Genomic DNA, 18,120 nt, shown 5'->3' on the forward strand with positions numbered 1-18,120 from the left:
ACCGCCGCCTCACCGCCGCCGCTCGGTCGGCCCCGCCTCCCCATCCGCGACGCCGGCTTCCCGCGCCACCCGCCTCCACGGCTGCTCCTCCCCTTCGCCTCGCACGCCGCGGGCCTCCGCCTCCTCTGCTCTCCTCTGCCGAGGGCGAGGCCTGGTGTTGACAGAGTTGGTGGGTCAAGTGGATCCAGCGCCAGGATGAGCCACTTGGCCCCGCCTCGTCGCTGCTGCCCGGTCGGCCCCGCCTCTCCATCTGCGCCGCCCCCCTCCATGTCTGCTCCTCTCCTTTGCCCCCATCTTCGCATGTGGCGGGCCTCCACCTCTTCTGCTCTCCTCTGCCGGCGGCGGGGCTTGCGCTGACAGGGTTGGTGGGGTCAAGTGGATCCAGCACCCGGACGAGGGTGACGAACTCCGGTGCGGTGGCAGACGGCTTGAGCTCCTCGGACATTGGTGTGTTCCTAATCCAAGGCATGGTGAAAGGAAGGAGAAGGGAGAGAGGCGCAGATGGTGCTCCAGCGAGGCGTGGGCGTGTAGATCCAACTCCTGTATTGTAACTTAGTGTAATCTGTTCGTGTGTAATATGTTTGTGTGTAACCCATTCATATTGTTAAATTGAGTAGTTTTGTTTTGTCTTGTGAAATCCGTTCGTTCGTGTTTGATTCTTAGAACAGCAGTGTTGATGGATACATACTGTGGAGTTCTTCATCAATTTGTTCCTGGTCGCCTCTGCACTTGTTTGTACGATATATTTTTTAAATAAAAAAATTCTTTGCCGTCTGTGATGTTTGAGGTTTACGGCAAAGATGGATTCTGCTGACGGCAAAGCACTAACACCGTCCGTTCCGTCTGTTGCCATTTTTTGCCATCTGATTTTACCAGCTGACGGCAAACAGTATAGACTAACGGCAAATTCTTTGCCGTCATCCAGAAAAAATAGCAGACGGCAAAGTATTCTTTGCCGATTTATCTTTGCCGTCTGACTTTGTCGTCTACTTCCTGACGGCAAACTCTTTGCCGTCTGGATTTACGTCTTTGCCGTCTGTAATCCACAGACGGCAAATTAACTGTTTCCTGTAGTGTATGTAGCGAGTAAAGAGACTTGCCGGTAACGAGATTGAACTGGGTATTGAGATACCGACGATCGAATCTCGGGCAAGTAACATACCGATGACGAAGGGAACAACGTATGTTGTTATGCGGTTTGACCGATAAAGATCTTCATAGAATATATAGGAGGCAATATGAGCATCCAGATTCCACTATTGGTTATTGACTGGAGATGTGTCTCGGTCATGTCTACATAGTTCTCGAACCCGTAGGGTCCACACGCTTAAAGTTAGATGACATTTATATTATGAGTTTATGTGTTTTGATGTACCGAAGGTTGTTCGGAGTCCCGGATGTGATCACGGACATGACGAGGAGTCTCGAAATGGTCGAGACATGAAGATCGATATATTGGACGACTATATTTGGACACTAGAAAGGTTCCGGGTGAGATTGGGACATTACCGGAGCTCTGGGAGGTTATCGGAACCCCCCAGGAGGTATATGGGCCTTAATGGGCCTTAGTTGAAAGGAGGGGAAAGAAGCAAAGCCCAATCCGAATTGGGAAGGGGGCCGCCCCCCCCCCCTTTCCTTCCTCCCTCCTTCCTCTTCCTTCCCTCTCCAAATAGGAAAGGGAGGAGTCCTACTCCCGGTGGGAGTAGGACTCCCCCACTTGGGCGCGCCTCCTCCCCTTGGCCGGCCCATCCTCCACTCCTTTATATACGGGGGAGGGAGGCACCCCATAGACACAACAATTGATCATTGATCTCTTAGCCGTGTGCGGTGCCCCCCTCCACCATAGTCCTCCTCGATCATATCGTAGCGATGCTTAGGCGGAGCCCTGCGACGGTAGAACCTCATCATCGTCACCACGCCGTCGTGCTGACAGAACTCTCCCTCGACACTCGGCAGGATCGGAGTTCGAGGGATGTCATCGAGCTGAACGTGTGCAAGAACTCAGAGGTGCCGTGCTTTCGGTGCTTGATTGGTCGGGCCATGAAGACGTACGTCTACATCAACCGCTTTGTGCTAGCTTCCGCTTATGGTCTACGAGGGTACATAGACAACACTCTCCCCTCTTGTTGCTATGCATCACCATGATCTTGTGTGTGCGTAGGATTTTTTTTGAAATTACTACGTTCCCCAACAGTGGTATCAGAGCCTAGGTTTTATGCGTTGATGTTATATGCACGAGTAGAACACAAGTGAGTTGTGGACGATACAAGTCATACTGCTTACCAGCATGTCATACTTTGGTTCGGCAGTATTGTTAGATGAAGCGGCCTAGACCGACATTACGCGTACGCTTACGCGAGACTGGTTCTACCGACGTGCTTTGCACACAGCTGGCTAGCGGGTGTTAGTTTCTCCAACTTTAGTTGAACCGAGTGTGGCTACGCCCGGTCCTTGAGAAGGTTAAAACAACACTAACTTGACGAACTATTATTGCGGTTTTGATGCGTAGGTAAGAACGGTTCTTGCTCAGCCCGTAGCAACCACGTAAAACTTGCAACAACAAAGTAGAAGACGTCTAACTTGTTTTTGCAAGGCATGTTGTGATGTGATATGGTCAAGAAGTGATGCTATATTTTATTGTACGAGATGATCATGTTTTGTAACCGAGTTATCGGCAACTGGCAGGAGCCATATGGTTGTCGCTTTATTGTATGCAATGCAATCGCCCTGTAATTGCTTTACTTTATCACTAAGCGGTAGCCATAGTCGTAGAAGCAATAGTTGGCGAGACGACAACGATGCTATGATGGAGATCAAGGTGTCGCACCGGTGACGATGGTGATCATGACGGTGCTTTGGAGATGGAGATCACAAGCACAAGATGATGATGGCCATATCATATCACTTATATTGATTGCATGTGATGTTTATCTTTTATGCATCTTATCTTGCTTTGATTGACGGTAGCATTATAGGATGATCTCTCACTAAATTTCAAGATAAAAGTGTTCTCCCTGAGTATGCACCGTTGCCAAAGTTCGTCGTGCCCAGACACCACGTGATGATCGGGTGTGATAAGCTCTACGTCCATCTACAACGGGTGCAAGCCAGTTTTGCACACGTAGAATACTCAGGTTAAACTTGACGAGCCTAGCATATGCAGATATGGCCTCGAAACACTGAGAGCGAAAGGTCGAGCGTGAATCATATAGTAGATATGATCAATATAGTGATGTTCACCATTGAAAACTACTCCATTTCACGTGATGATCGGTTATGGTTTAGTTGATTTGGATCACTTGATCACTTAGATGATTAGAGGGGTGTCTATCTAAGTGGGAGTTCTTAAGTAATATGATTAATTGAACTTAAATTTATCATGAATTTAGTACCTGATAGTATTTTTCTTTTCTATGTTTGTTGTAGATAGATGGCTCGTGCTGTTGTTCCGTTGAATTTTAATGCGTTCCTTGAGAAAGCAAAGTTGAAAGATGATGGTAGCAATTACACGGACTGGGTCCGTAACTTGAGGATTATCCTCATTGCTGCATAGAAGAATTACGTCCTGGAAGCACCGCTAGGTGCCAAACCTGCTGCAGGAGCAACATCAGATGTTATGAACGTCTGGCAGAGCAAAGCTGATGACTACTCGATAGTTCAGTGTGCCATGCTTTACGGCTTAGAACCGGGACTTCAACGACGTTTTGAACGTCATGGAGCATATGTTATGTTTTAGGAGTTGAAGTTAATATTTCAAGCAAATGCCCGGATTGAGAGATATGAAGTCTCCAATAAGTTCTATAGCTGCAAGATGGAGGAGAATTGTTCTGTCAGTGAGCATACACTCAGAATGTCTGGGTATAACAATCACTTGATTCAATTGGGAGTTAACCTTCCGTATGATAGCATCATTGACAGAATTATTCAATCACTGCCACCAAGCTACAAGAGCTTCGTGATGAACTATAATATACAAGGGATGGATAAGACAATTCCCGAGCTCTTTGCAATGCTAAAGGCTGCGGAGGTGGAAATCAAGAAGGAGCATCAAGTGTTGATGGTCAATAAGACCACCAGTTTCAAGAAAAAGGGCAAAGGGAAAAAGAATAGGAACTTCAAGAAGAACAACAAACAAGTTGCTGCTCAAGAGAAGAAACCCAAGTCTGAACCTAAGCCTGAGACTGAGTGCTTCTACTGCAAGCAGACTGGTCACTGGAAGCGGAACTGCCCCAAGTATTTGGTTGATAAGAAGGATGGCAAGATGAACAAAGGTATATGTGATATACATGTTATTGATGTGTACCTTAACAGAGCTCGCAGTAGCACCTGGGTATTTGATACTGGTTCTGTTGGTAATATTTGCAACTCGAAACAGGGACTACGGATTAAGCGGACACTGGCTAAGGACGAGGTGACGATGCGCGTGGGAAATGGTTCCAAAGTCGGTGTGATCGCCGTCGGCACGCTACCTCTACATCTACCTTCGGGATTTGTTTTAGACCTAAATAATTGTTATTTGGTGCCAGCGTTGAGCATGAACATTATATTTGGATCTTGTTTGATGCGAGACGGTTATTCATTTAAATATGAGAATAATGGTTGTTCTATTTATATGAGTAATATCTTTTATGGTCATGCACCCTTAAAGAGTGGTCTATTTTTGATGAATCTCGATAGTAGTGATACACATATTCATAATGTTGAAGCCAAAAGATGCAGAGTTGATAATGATAGTGCAACTTATTTTTGGCACTGCCGTTTAGGTCATATTGGTGTAAAGCGCATGAAGAAACTCCATACTGATGGACTTTTGGAATCACTTGATTATGAATCACTTGGTACATGCAAACCATGCCTCATGGGCAAGATGACTAAAACGCTGTTCTCCGGAACTATGGAGAGAGCAACTGATTTGTTGGAAATCATACATACTGGTGTATGTGGTCCAATGAATATTGAGGCTCGCGGCGGGTATTGTTATTTTCTCACCTTCACAGATGATTTGAGCAGATATGGGTATATCTACTTAATGAAACATAAGTCTGAAACATTTGAAAAGTTCAAAGAATTTCAGAGTGAAGTTGAAAATCATTGTAACAAGAAAATAAAGTTTCTACGATCTGATCGTGGAGGAGAATATTTGAGTTACGAGTTTGGTTTACATTTGAAGCAGTGCGGAATAGTTTTGCAACTCACGCCACACGGAACACCACAGCGTAATGGTGTGTCCGAACGTCGTAATCGTACTTTACTAGATATGGTGCGATCTATGATGTCTCTTACTAATTTACCGCTATCGTTTTAGGGTTATGCTTTAGAGACGGCCGCATTCACGTTAAATAGGGCACCATCAAAATCCATTGAGACGACGCCTTATGAACTGTGGTTTGGCAAGAAACCAAAGTTGTCGTTTCTTAATGTTTGGGGCTGCGATGTTTATGTGAAAAAGCTTCAACCTGATAAGCTCGAACCCAAATTGGAGAAATGTGTCTTCATAGGATACCCAAAGGAAACTGTTGGGTACACCTTCTATCATAGATCCGAAGGCAAGACATTTTTAGCCAAGAATGGATCCTTTCTAGAGAAGGAGTTTCTCTTGAAAGAAGTGAGTGGGAGGAAAGTATAACTTGATGAGGTAACTGTACCTGCTCCTTTATTGGAAAATAGTTCATCACAGAAACCGGTTCCTGTGACGACTACACCGATAAGTGAGGAAGCGAATGATGTTGATCATGAAACTTCAGATCAAGTTACTATAGAACCTCATAGGTCAACCAGAGTAAGATCCGCACCAGAGTGGTACGGTAATCCTATTCTGGAGGTCATGTTACTTGACAATGGCGAACCTACAAACTATGAGGAAGCGATGATGAGCCCAGATTCCGCAAAATGGCTTGTGGCCATGAAATCTGAGATGGGATCCATGTATGAGAATGATACGTCCATTTTGCATCATGCTTTCATATCAATATTTATTGCATTATGGGCTGTTATTACACATTATATATCAATACTTATGGCTATTCTCTCTTATTTTACAAGGTTTGCCATGAAGAGGGGGAATGCCGGCAGCTAGAATTCTGGCTGGAAAAGGAGCAAACGTTGGAAACCTATTCTGCACAACTCCAAAAGACATGAGACTCCACGAAACAACTTTTTAGATTTAATAAGAATTTTTAGGAAAAAGAAATAGGCCAGGGGGCCCACACCCTGTCCACGAGACAGGGGGGCGCGCCCCCCTCTCTCCTGGGCCCCCTGGTGGGCCTCCGGCATCCATCTTCTGCTATATGAAGGGTTTTCCCCAGGAAAAAATCATGGGCAAGCTTACGGGACGAAACTCCGCCGCCACGAGGCGGAACCTTGGCGGAATCAATCTAGAGCTCTGGCAGAGCTGTTCTTCCGGGGACACTTCCCTTCAGGAGGGGGAAATCATCACCAACGTCATCATCAACGATCCTCTCATCGGGAGGGGGGTCAATCTCCATCAACATCTTCACCAACACCATCTCATCTCAAAACCCTAGTTCATCTCTTGTATCCAATCTTGTATCAAAACCACAAATTGGTACCTGTGGGTTGCTAGTAGTGTTGATTACTCCTTGTAGTTGATGCTATTTGGTTTACTTGGTGGAAGATCATATGTTCAGATCCTTTATGCATATTATTACCCCTCTGATTATGAACATGAATATGCTTTGTGAGTAGTTACGTTTGTTCCTGAGGACATGGGTGAAGTCTTGCTATTAGTAGTCATGTGAATTTGGTATTCATTCGATATTTTGATGAGATGTATGTTGTCTCTCCTCTAGTGGTGTTATGTGAACATCGACTACATGACACTTCACCATTATTTGGGCCTAGAGGAAGGCATAGGAAAGTAATAAGTAGATGATGGGTTGCTAGAGTGACAGAAGCTTAAACCCTAGTTTATGCGTTGCTTCGTTAGGGGTTGATATGGACCTAATGCCGTGGTTAGGTTTACCTTAATACTCCTTTTTATAGTTGCGGATGCTTGCAATAGGGGTTAATAATAAGTGGGATGCTTGTCCATGTTAGGGTAGTACCCAAGTGCCGGTCCACCCACATATCAAATTATCAAAGTACCGAACGCGAATCATATGAACATGATGAAAACTAGCTTGACGATAATTCCCAATGTGTCCTCGGGAGCTCCTTCTTCATTATTAGAATTTGTCTAGGCTTATCCTTTGCTACATAAAGGATTGGGCCACCTTGCTGCACTTCATTTACTTTATTTACTTTTGCTCGTTACTATTTATCTTATCACAAAACTATCTATTACCTACTATTTCAGTGCTTGTAGAGAAAACCTTACTGAAAACCGTTTATCATTTCCTTCTGCTCCTCGTTGGGTTCGACACTCTTACTTATCGAAAGGACTACGATAGATCCCCTATACTTGTGGGTCATCAGAGAACAAAGTGTGGACTTTGGTTGACTTGCCCGATGATCGGCAAGCCATCGAGAATAAATGGATCTTCATGAAGAAGACTGACACTGATGGTAATATACTGTCTACAAAGCTCGACTTGTTGCGAAAGGTTTTCGACAAGTTCAAGGTGTTGACTACGATGAGACTTTCTCACCCGTAGCGATGCTTAAGTCTGTCTGAATCATGTTAGCAATTGCCGCATTTTATGATTATGAAATTTGGCAAATGGATGTCAAAACTGCATTCCTGAATGGATTTCTGGAAGAAGAGTTGTATATGATGCAACCAGAAGGATTTGTCGATCCAAAGGATGCGAACAAAGTGTGCAAGCTCCAGCGATCCATTTATGAACTGGTGCAAGCCTCTCGGAGTTGGAATAAAAGCTTTGATAGTGTGATCAAAGCATATGGTTTTATACAGACTTTTGGAGAAGCCTGTATTTACAAGAAAGTGAGTGGGAGCTCTGTAGCATTTCTAATATTATATGTGGACGACATATTATTGATTGGAAATGATATAGAATTTCTGGATAGCATAAAAGGATACTTGAATAAAAGTTTTTCAATGAAAGACCTCGGTGAAGCTGCTTACATAGTGGGCATCAAGATCTATATAGATAGATCAAAACGCTTAATTCGACTTTCACAAAGTACATACCTTGATAAAGTTTTGAAAAAGTTCAAAATGGATCAAGCAAAGATAGGGTTCTTGCCTGTAATACAAGGTGTGAAATTGAGTTAGACTCAATGCCCGACCACTGCAGAAGATAGAGAGAAAATGAAAGAAGTTCCCTCCGCTTCAGCCATAGGCTCTATCATGTATGCAATGCTGCGTAGCAGACCTGATGTGTGCCTTGCTATTAGTTTAGCAGGGAGGTATCAAAGTAATCCAGGAGTGGATCACTGGACAGCGGTCAAGAATATCCTGAAATAGCTGAAAAGGACTAAGGATATGTTTCTTGTTTATGGAGGTGACAAACAGCTAGTCATAAATGGTTACGTCGATGCAAGCTTTGACACTGATCTGGAAAATTCTAAATCGCAAACCGGATACGTGTTTATATTGAACGGTGGAGCTGTCAGTTGGTGCAGTTCTAAACAAAGCATCGTGGCGGGATCTACATGTGAAGCGGAGTACATAGCTGCTTCGGAAGCAGCAAATGAAGGAGTCTGGATGAAGGAGTTCATATCCGATCTAGGTGTCATACCTAGTGCATCGGGTCCAATGAAAATCTTTTGTGATAATACTGGTGCAATTGCCTTGGCAAAGGAATCCGGATTTCACAAGAGAACCAAGCACATCAAGAGAAGCTTCAATTCCATCCGGGACCAAGTCCATGTGGGAGACATGCATAGAGATTTGCAAGATACATATGGATCTGAATGTTGTAGACCCGTTGACTAAGCCTCTTCCATGAGCAAAACATGATCAGCACCAAGGCTCCATGGGTGTTAGGATCATTACTTTGTAATCTAGATTATTGACTCTAGTTCAAGTGGGAGACTGAAGGAAATATGCCCTAGAGGCAATAATAAAGCTATTATTTATTTCCTCATATCATGATAAATGTTTATTATTCATGCTAGAATTGTATTACCCAGAAACATAATACATGTGTGAATACATAGACAAACATAGTGTCACTAGTATGCCTCTACTTGACTAGCTCGTGAATCAAATATGGTTAAGTTTCCTAACCATAGACATGAGTTGTCATTTTATTAACGGGATCACATCATTAGGAGAATGATGTGATTGACTTGACCCATTCCGTTAGCTTAGTACTTGATCATTTATTATGTTGCTATTGCTTTCTTCATGACTTATACATGTTCCTATGACTACGAGATTATGTAAGTCCCTCTTACCGGAGGAACACTTTGTGTGCTACCAAACGTCACAATGTAACTGGGTGATTATAAAGGTGCTCTACAGGTGTCTCTGATACGTCTCCGTCGTATCTATAATTTTTGATTGTTCCATGCCAATATTCTTCAACTTCCATATACTTGTATTTGATATATGTTACTTTGTGCTCACTACTAAAATACAAATCATTGTTAATTAAAATTGGCTTTGATATACCTTGGGATCCGGGTGGATTCATTACTTGAGCACTATATGCCTAGCTTAATGGCTTTAAAGAAAGCGTTGCCACGGAGACAACCCGGAAGTTTTAGAGAGTCATTTATTTCTGTTGAGTGCTTTTATATAGTTTAAAAACAAAAAAAATAAAGAGGGGAACCTAAAACCTTTTCAAAAAGGAAAGTGAAAGTGAGAAAGACAAGCATTGTTGAAGTGGGAGCTAGCCTTGGACTTTGTTCATGCTCACGGAAACTTTGTGAATCTTGATTACAGAAACTTTTCATCAAAAATAATTATCCCCTTGTACAATTCCATTGTATTATAAAAATAATGTGCCAAGGTTTGCCTTTAGGATGTTTACAATGCTTGTTGGTTTGTACGGTGCAGGACAGACACTTTGGCTGTAGTGCGTGATTTTACATTTTTATTTGGAATGTCAAACGGTTCTGATTCTTTTGCACTGTCTTTCTGTACAAATTGTTTATTTTTCCTAATTTTGGTAGAATTTTGGGGATACCAGAAGTATGGTGAATGTTCAGATTGCTACAGACTGCTCTGTTTTTGACAGATTCTGTTTTTGATGCATAGTTTGCTTGTTTTGATGAATCTATCAATTTATATCAATGGATTTAAGCCATGAAAAAGTTATATTACAGTAGACACAATGCAAAAACAAAATATGAATTGGTTTGCTATAGTACTTAGAGTAGTGATTTGGTTTATTATACTAACGGATCTTACCGAGTTTTCTGTTGAAGTTTTGTGTGGATGAAGTGTCTAATCGAGGAGGTCCCGATATGAGGAAAAGGAAGAGAGGCAAGAGCTCAAGCTTGGGGATGACCAAGGAACCCCAAGTAAATATTCAAGGAGACTCAAGCGTCTAAGCTTGGGGATGCCCCGGAAGGCATCCCCTCTTTCTTCAACAAGTATCGATATGTTTTCGTATTCGTTTCGTTCATGCGATGTGTGCAAGTCTTGGAGCGTCTTTTGCATTTAGTTTTCATTTTTCTTTTATGCACCATGCTTGTACCATTTATAGAATTCTCATTTCACTTCACTTATATATTTTGAGTATGGCTTTATAGAATGCTTCATGTGCTTCACTTATATCATTTGAAGTTTGGATTGCCTGTTTCTCTTTACATAGAAAACCACCATTTGTAGAATGCTCTTTTGCTTCACTTATATTTGTTAGAGCGTGGGCATATCTTTTGTGGAAAGAATTAAACTCTCTTGCTTCACTTGTATCAATTTAGAGAGATGACAGGAATTGGTCATTCACATGGTTAGTCATAAAATCCTACATAAACTTGTGGATCACTGAATATGATATGTTTGATTCCTTGCAATAGTTTTGCGATATAGAGATGATAATATGTGGGAGGTACTAGTAGATGGTTTTGTTTAGTAAGGATGTTGGTGTTAAGGTTTGTGCTTCCCGTAGCATGCACATATGGTCTACTAACTATGTAACCAAATTGGCGTGCATTGTATTTTGATTGTTTATCTTTGCGTGAAGGTCGGGGGCACGCGATGGTTAACTCCTACCAACCTCCCCCCTAGGAGTATGTGTGTAGTACTTTGTTTCAAGGGCTTTTAAATTTTTGCAATAAGTATGTGAGTTCTTTATGACTAATGTTGAGTCCATGAATTATACGCACTTTTACCTTTCCATCATTGCTAACCTCTTCGGTACCGCGCATTGCCCTTTCTCACCGTGAGAGTTGGTGCAAACTTCGCCGGTGCATCCAAACCCCGTGATAAGATACGCTCTATCACACATAAGCCTCCTTATATCTTCCTCAAAACAGCCACCATACCTACCTATCATGGCATTTCCATAGCCATTCCGAGATATATTGCCATGCAACTTCCATCATCGTCATATACATGACTTGAGCATTCATTGTCATATTGCTTTGCATGATCGTAAGATAGCTAGCATGATGTTTTCATGGCTTGTCCGTTTTTTGATGTCATTGCTACACTAGATCATTGCACATCCCGATACACCGCCAGAAGCATTCATATAGAGTCATATCTTTGTTCTAGTATCGAGTTGTAATATTGAGTTGTAAGTAAATAAAAGTGTGATGATCATCATTATAGAGCATTGCCCCATGAAAAAAAAAGAAAAGAAAAAAAAAGAAAAAAAGGGGATAGGCCAAAGAAGCCTAAATAGAAAAGGGGGCCAAAGAAGCCCACCCAAAAAAAGAAAAAAAAGAAAAAAGAAAGAAAAAAGAAAAAAGAAAAAAGGGGCAATGTTACTATCCTTTTTCCACACTTGTGCTTCAAAGTAGTACCATGTTCTTCATATAGAGAGTCTCTTATGTTGTCACTTTCATATACTAGTGGGAATTTTTCATTATAGAACTTGGCTTGTATATTCCAACGATGGGCTTCCTCAAATGTCCTAGGTCTTCATGAGCAATCAAGTTGGATGAACACCCACTTAGTTTTCAGTATGAGCTTTCATACACTTATAGCTCTAGTGCATCCGTTGCATGGCAATCCCTACTCCTCACATTGACATCAATTTATGGGCATCTCCATAGCGCGTTGATTAGCCACATTGATGTGAGACTTTCTCCATTTTTGTCTTCTCCACATAACCTCCACCATCATATTCTATTCCACCCATAGTGCTATATCCATGGCTCATGCTCATGTATTGCATGAGAGTTGAAAAAGTTTGAGAATACTAAAGTATGAAACAAATGCTTGGCTGACACCGGGATAGGCATGAGGGGTACCTTGTGTTAAGAAAAGGGAGCATACAAGACTATATGATTTTGTAGGGATAACGTTCTGGAAGCATTGATATTTTGAAAGACATGATTGTTTGTTGGGATGCCCTAAGTATTATTGTTTTTATGTCAAATGATAGACTATTGCTTTGAATCACTCGTGTCTTAATATTCATGCCATGATTTGGTTACATGATCAAGATTATGCTAGGTAGCATTCCACATCAAAAATTATCTTTTTTATCATTTACCTACTCGAGGACGAGCAGGAATTAAGCTTGGGGATGCTGATACATCTCCGTCGTATCTATAATTTTTTATTGCTCCATGCCAATATTCTTCAACTTTCATATACTTTTGGCAACTTTTTATACTATTTTTGGGACTAACATATTGATCCGGTGCCAAGTGCCAGTTCCTATTTGTTGCATGTTTTATGTTTCGCAGAAAACCCATATCAAACGGAGTCCAAAAGGGATAAAAACGGAAGGAGAATTATTTTGGAATATTTATGATTTTTGGGAAGTAAAATCAAAGAGAGACGGTGCTCGAGGGGGCCAGGAGATAGGGGCGTGCCCTAGACTCTCCTGGGGCCCCCATAAGGCGATTGACGCTCTTATTTTGCCGCAAGAAAGCTAATTTTATGAGAAATATCTAGGCAAAAGATTCACCCCAATCGGAGTTACGGATCTTCGGATATAAAAGAAACGGTGAAGGGGCAGAATCTGATAACGCAAAAACAGAGAGAGACAGAGAGATAGATCCAATCTCGGAGGGGCTCTCGCCCCTCCCACGCCATGGGAGCCAAGGACCAGAGGGGAAACCCTTCTCCCATCTAGGGAGGAGGTCAAGGAAGAAGAAGAAGAAGGGGGGCTCTCTCCCCCTCGCTTCTGGTGGCGCCGGAGCGCTACCGGTGGCCATCATCATCACCGCGATCTACACCAACACCTCCGCCATCTTCACCAACATCTCCATCACCTTCCCCATCTATATTCAGCGGTCCACTCTCCCGCAACCCACTGTACCCTCTACTTGAACATGGTGCTTTATGCTTCATATTATAATCCAATGATGTGTGTTGCCATTCTATAATGTCTGAGTAGATTTTCGTTGTCCTACCGGTGATTGATGAATTGCTATGATTGGTTTGAATTGCATGTTTTATTATTGGTTATGTCCTATTGTGCCCTCCGTGTCGCGCAAGCGTGAGGGATCCCCGCTGTAAGGTTTGCAATATGTTCATGATTTGCTTATGGTGGGTGGCGTGAGTGACTGAAGCACAGACCCGAGTAAGTAGGTTGTTTGCGTATGGGATAAAGGGGACTTGATACTTTAATGCTATGGTTGGGTTTTACCTTAATGATCTTTAGTAGTTGCAGATGCTTGCTAGAGTTCCAATCATAAGTGCATATGATCCAAGAAGAGAAAGTATGTTAGCTTATGCCTCTCCCTCAAATATAATTGCAATAGTGATTACCGGTCTAGTAACGTAGTCAATTGCTTAGGGACAATTTCACAACTCCTACCACAACTTTTCCACACTCGCTATATTTACTTTATTGCTTTTTTATCTAAACAGCCCCTAGCTTTTATTTACGTGCTCTTTATTATCGTGCAAACCTATCCAACAACACCTACAAAGTACTTCTAGTTCCATACTTGTTCTAGGTAAAGTGAACACTAAGCATGCATAGAGTCGTATTAGTGGCAGATAGGACTTGAGAGGGTATTTGTTCTGCCTTTAGCTCCTCGTTGGGTTCGACACTCTTACTTATCGAAAGAGGCTACAATTATCCCGTATACTTGCGGGTCATCAGTCTCCAAAGGTACTTGTTGAGTTGACATATTTCAAGATTAGGATTTGTCACTCCGATTGTCGGAGAGGTATCTCTGGGCCCTCTCGGTAATGCACATCACTATAAGCCTTGCAAGCAATGTAGCTAACGAGTTAGTTACGAGATGATGCATTACGTAACGAGTAAAGAGACTTGCCGGTAACGAGATTGAACTAGGTATTGAGATACCGACGATCGAATCTCGGGCAAGTAACATACCGATGACAAAGCGAAAAACGTATGTTGTTATGCGGTTTGACCGATAAAGATCTTCGTAGAATATGTAGGAGCCAATATGAGCATCCAGGTTCCGCTATTAGTTATTTACCAGAGACGTGTCTCGGTCATGTCTACATAGTTCTCGAACCCGTAGGGTCCGCACGCTTAAAGTTAGATGACAGTTATATTATGAGTTTATGTGTTTTAATGTACCAAAGGTTGTTCAGAGTCCCGGATGTGATCACGGACATGACGAGGAGTCTTGAAATGGTTGAGACATGAAGATCGATATATTGGACGACTATATTTGGACACCGGAAAGGTTCCGGGTGAGATTGGGACAATACCGGAGCTCCGGGAGGTTATCGGAACCCCCCAGGAGGTATATGGGCCTTAATGGGCCTTAGTGGAAAGGAGGGGAAAGGAGCAAGGGAAGGGGCGCCCCCCCTAGCCCAATCCAAATTGGGAAGGGTCTACGACTACATCAACCGCGTTGTGCTAACGCTTCCGCTTACGGTCTACGAGGGTATGTAGACAACACTCTCCCCTCTTGTTGCTATGCATCACCATGATCTTGCGTGTGCGTAGGAAATTTTTTGAAATTACTACGTTCCCCAACATGATCATGCCTAGATAATCTCATAATTATTCGTTTTTCTATCAATTGCTCGACAGTAATTTGTTCACCCACCGTAATACTTATGCTATCTTGAGAGAAGCCACTAGTGAAACATATGGCCCCCGGGTCTATCTTTTATCATATAAGCTTTCAAACTACTTTTATTTGCATCTTTACTTTTTCTATCTATATTATAAAATACCAAAAATATATTTATATTATCATACTATCTCTATCAGATCTCACTTTCGCAAATGGCCGTGAAGGGATTGACAACCTCTTTATTGCGTTGGTTGCGAGTTCTTTGTTTATTTGTGTAGGTGCATGGGACTTTTGAGGAGCCTCCTACTGGATTGATACATTGGTTCTCAAAAACTGAGGGAAATACTTACGCTACTATTGCTGCATCACCCTTTCCTCTTCAAGGAAAACCAACGCAAGCTCAAGACGTAGCAGGGAAGTGCTGGATGGATGGAAAACAATGACATATCATGCGACATGTCGCTTGGCAGGCGACAGCTGTGGGACCAATGGTGCCCTAGGTTAAAACTCTCCACTTTGGTGGGAACGATCGATGACAACGCCCACAGTCATTGTTCCCTCCTTGCATGCGGCATGCTGCATCTTAGCTCCAGGCTCCAACCAACAATGTTTTATGGATCCTCCAATCAAGTTTACGGCTCTTATTAGAATAGGGGACCAAAACGTTTCTCGTTGATTCGTCCTTGGAGTAGTCACCTTAGGAGGCCAAAACCCTAGTAAAGCTGAGCTTCGGCGGAACGGGTTTGGGCACCAGGAGTGTGTTGAGATGAAACCGTAGCGGTGGCTTCAGAAACCAACTTGGTACACTTGGGTTTTGTAGGGCGCCAGCTTTGGTTGTATGGGTGACAAAGTCATCGACTGAGCTGGTACGCTACCTTGGACCGGTGTGGAAGTTGTAATGGTGACTCAGCAAATCTTCGCCTTTTGTTGGTGTCACCTCCAGTCGCTTGGGTGGTAGAATCGATGTGCGGCCTCAGGTACGTGTTCATGTTGCTCAGATTCGGTAGCCGGAGTGTTGGCTCGAAAGACTGTTGCACTGTTAAAGGGTGTCGACTTTGGTATAAGGTGATAAGAGTTGCTGACTCGACTGGTGTGTGGGCCAGTGTGGAAGCATAATTGATGGTTCAGAAACCATCCTCCTGTTGTAAAGGTTGGCTCTAGTCACTTGGGTGCCGAAGCCGTCATCTCGGTTGGTGCATGCCCTTGGGGCCGGTGTGCGTGTGTGGTTGATTTGTTGGTTTTCGACTAGTTTTCCATGTAAGTTGGCCAGTTCTTATTCTACTTCATGAGAATACAGAGCTCCTACTTGTTTCTCGAAGAAAGTGATTCGTGTATATTTGATAAGGAAAGTGGTGAGTTCATGGAATATTGTTGGTTTGTTATACTAACCTGTCCTAACCCGAGTAATGCGTGATGCAATCAATTTTTTGGTTTAATCTATATCTATACCAATATAAAAAGACCCAAAGGGGCAGATCCAATTAATCTCGACCATCAAATCATGTCAATCCAACGACCTAGACTGCTTCAATGTTGAGTGCTCAACACGTTTAGCGTGCAGTTAATTTCATGACAAATAGAGTGCTAATCACATAATAACACGTAAATAATATACTACTTAATATTCGCATGCACTCAATATACTTTCAAATTAACGTGCATTGCACGTACACATTGACTAGTTGCTAAAAATGTTAAAACTATCATTCATACTGATGAGTCTACAACACGAGTCACGGTGCCCTAGTCTTATGCTTTTGCAACCCACTTTGATGTATATATTCCAAGGATGGTTGGTCGTGATGTGCTTCAATATACTAATTTGAAATGACCTCTCAAAACTAAAAATTGAACTGAGAAAAAAAGGAATAATATTCTTTTTTGCTAACTGATGGGTGAATAATATAAAGGATACTATTTCGTTACCTTTCTTGTGAACAGGGTAATTGCATCCTTTTCTTGAAGACCATTGAGCAAACGTATGCACTTCGGTTTTTTGCAACAATGCTTAGCAATATCCTCTCGCCTTGTGGTGATCACAACAACCAGATCTTTCATTGTACGTAATCTTGGCAATATTTCATCCCATTCTGTGGTAGATGAGAGGTCATCAAGAACAATGAAGCAACTCTTTCCTTGTGAACGTCTACCCAAAACTTCAATTCAGTCTGTAACTCCCATTGAAGAAATGTTTTTTTGGGTGTCACCTACAAATTCCATGGATCCCTTGTTTGCATCTAGTTGCAATGCCAAGCTCCTAAGGAGCTCCTCAAGCTTGAAAGGTCGCAAGACCGTGATAAAAGCATATTTCGCAAAAATGCCACTAACCTCTTTGCTCTGGTAAACATTTCTTATTAGTGTGGTTTTTCCAAGACCACCCATTCCCCATACTACTATCACCTCAAATTGATGGGTGTTAGCTTGTTCTACAATTAGTGCAATAATATCGGATTTTTCTTTCTCTCGCGCAATAAGCTGAAATTCCTCCACAACACCTGCCATTGTGTAGGTGCGTGTGAACCTCTTTTGCACTGTCATATTTCCCTCAACATCAGCATTGGATTGATCTTCTTGTATCTCATTCTCAGGGATGTTGGATAACTTTGTGCTAGATGCTGGCTTTGATGGATAGATAACGTCATGAGAACTCTGAACACAAGCAAACAATAGTTAGATAAATTTTTAATCATGGGTACTCAAAAGAAATACTGACGGGTAAGCTCAACCTTGTCTATTTCTACACAGGAATGTTGATGTGACAACAAACCAGAAATAGTATATCATGCTCGAATGGTATGTATACAAGTTAATTTAGCTAGGATGACCTGGTCAGACTGGACTTCGCCAAAAATAGTGAAAGTAGTCTAGAAGTTTAAAAGGCAAAAAAGAAGAAGCACAAATTATGCATGAATTACATCACAAGTTGATTGGTACTAGAAGAGAACATAAAGTATTGAAAACCTTAGCCCTGGCATCTGCCTTGGCAATGGCAACCAAGATGTAATGCCCGGAGTGGATATATGCATATATATACCTGAGAGGAGGGCGGCGAAGCTCCCCTCCCTAGGGTTCCCACCCCCGCCGCCGCCGGCGACCCCGCTCCCCCGCCGCCGCCGGCCG

General features: G+C 42.5%; 1 pseudogene; it reads right to left on the reverse strand.

The window, feature by feature from the left end:
• LOC119321622 overlaps window positions 1-18,120 on the reverse strand; it is a 46,105-nt pseudogene that overhangs the window by 24,668 nt on the left and 3,317 nt on the right.

The sequence above is a fragment of the Triticum dicoccoides genome, chromosome 6B (assembly GCF_002162155.2).
Source record: "Triticum dicoccoides isolate Atlit2015 ecotype Zavitan chromosome 6B, WEW_v2.0, whole genome shotgun sequence".
Lineage (NCBI taxonomy): Eukaryota > Viridiplantae > Streptophyta > Magnoliopsida > Poales > Poaceae > Triticum > Triticum dicoccoides.